Raw genomic sequence first — 528 nt, forward strand, 5'->3', positions numbered from 1 at the left:
AACAAATTTTTCACAACAGAAGCTATTTGCAGATCAAGCACAAGAGAAATCATATATGCGACTACTCAAACATTTCAATATGTCAACCCTACCTTTGGAGAAGCAATGGCTGCAAAGCTAGCCATAGAAGAAGCTACCCGATTCAATCTCACTGACATAATCATAGAAGGAGACAATCAGGTAGTAACCAATGCTATACCATGCCCTACATCTTCACCAGACTAGTCCATTCATAACATCCTCACTGATATAACAAGCCTTCTAAAATATTTCAGAAGCTGGTCAAAGAAACCATGGGACTCCACTAGAGCAACATCAACAAGCTTTGCACTGGCCTGCGCACTTTCCCTGCATCTTGTTCCGATACCAGTAGGTCCAGTATGGTCCATAATCTTTTGGAAATGCAGGGGGCCGATCACCATGGCTTGGAAGCACATACATAGAAGGGGACCAGCAAGTTCGGCTGCATCAGGAATTTGCAAAGGAAGGACTACCTACTTCATGGATAAACTTAGACATTTTCAGGGA

The sequence above is a fragment of the Juglans regia genome, chromosome 2 (assembly GCF_001411555.2).
Source record: "Juglans regia cultivar Chandler chromosome 2, Walnut 2.0, whole genome shotgun sequence".
Taxonomy (NCBI): Eukaryota; Viridiplantae; Streptophyta; class Magnoliopsida; order Fagales; family Juglandaceae; genus Juglans; species Juglans regia.